Source organism: Lactuca sativa, chromosome 5 (assembly GCF_002870075.4).
Source record: "Lactuca sativa cultivar Salinas chromosome 5, Lsat_Salinas_v11, whole genome shotgun sequence".
Classification (NCBI taxonomy): domain Eukaryota; kingdom Viridiplantae; phylum Streptophyta; class Magnoliopsida; order Asterales; family Asteraceae; genus Lactuca; species Lactuca sativa.
Genome location: NC_056627.2, coordinates 270,641,843 through 270,643,410, shown reverse-complemented (window position 1 = coordinate 270,643,410; position 1,568 = coordinate 270,641,843).

Below are 1,568 nucleotides of genomic sequence, written 5' to 3'. Positions count from 1 at the left end.
CAGAGGGTCATGGGGAGCCTTGAAGTGGTGCTCAAGACTACCGAGAGGATCCAACAGGTTCAGAGCAGGCTTCAGACTGCACAAAGTCGGCAGAAAAGTTATGCCGACAAGCGTCGTTCAGACTTGGAATTCCAAGTCGGGGATATGGTTCTCCTGAAAGTGTCACCTTGGAAAGACGTCATTCGATTCAGGAAGCGGGGAAAATTGGGCCCGAGATACATTGGTCTGTTCAGGGTTGTAGCCTGGGTGGGCAAGGTAGCATATAGGCTGGATCTGCCAGCCGAGCTCAGTCAGATTCACAGCACCTTCCATGTCTATTAGCTGCGAAAATGCCTAGTAGATGATTCAGCAGTGGTGCCGTTAGAGGATATTCAGGTTGATGACAACCTGAATTACATTGAGCGCCTAGTCGCAATCCTCGACCGGAAGTCGAAGGATCTGAGGAACAAGAAGGTGGAATTAGTGAAGTTGCAATGGCAGCACAGAAAGGGTTCAGAGTGGACTTGGGAGCCGGAAGAAGAAATGATGGAGCATTACCCCAAGCTGTTTCAGGATCCAGCAGCAAACTTCGAGGACGAAGTCTAAAATAAGTGGGGGAGATTTGTAGCACCTAGTTCCTGGTATGTAAAAATTTATCTAAGTGTTTTGTCTTTTTAGCCTTGGACTCGGCGAGTTGTAGGCCCGACTCGCCGAGTAGAGACAGGATATGCAACGCGTTTAAGTTGGCGACTCGGCGAGTCCATATTTTGGACTCGGCAAGTCCCCGCTGTCTGATGAAACCCTAAATTTCAAGGGCTTGCACCCTATTTAAACCCTCTTATCCGCCCCCAAGCTCGCCCCCTTCACCCCCAGAGCTCTCCACTTCGTCCAAGCCTTGTTCCTTGTGAGATTAAAGCATTTTGGTGTGTTTTCTTGAAAACTTTGAGAGGAAAGGAGAGTAGATCAAGAAGAGAAGAAGGAGGCCAGGCATCTTGGTGTTACTTCAGTGATTTCCATGAGGTATAACTCGGTTTCCCTCTATTTTCATGCTTATAGTCCCTTATAGCTCCATGAAAGTCCATCTTGAGCCTTTCCCCAAGCTTTTTTTGTGTCTTAGGGTTTGTAATAAGTTGTTTAGCCTCTAGATCTAGGCATGATTGAGCTCTAGGAGCTTGGATCCACTGCCTTTATGGAGCCATATTGCATGAAAGCCCTAGATCTACTCTTTTAGTGCATTTTGAGCCCTTAAACCTTCATTGATGTTTATTTACACGTAAAGTTAGAAACTTTACGTGTTAATCAAGCCCTAGAAACCTAGATCTATGTATGACATAAGCTGGATTCAAGCAAAATCGAGTATATTGTATTTGCATGTGAACGACTCGGTGAGTCATTCATCGGACTCGGTGAGTCAAGTCGCGAGTCCCCGAGTTTTCCCCCTTTTCGTGGTTGCTGAGTGGAGTAGTGAGTCATGGGGTGTGACTCAGTGAGTCGGAAGCCATACTCACCCATGAAGGAGCTCGGCGAGTTCAAGGCAATCTTCTTGCCTCAAGAACAGACTCGGCGAGTTGTTCATATAACTCGGCAAG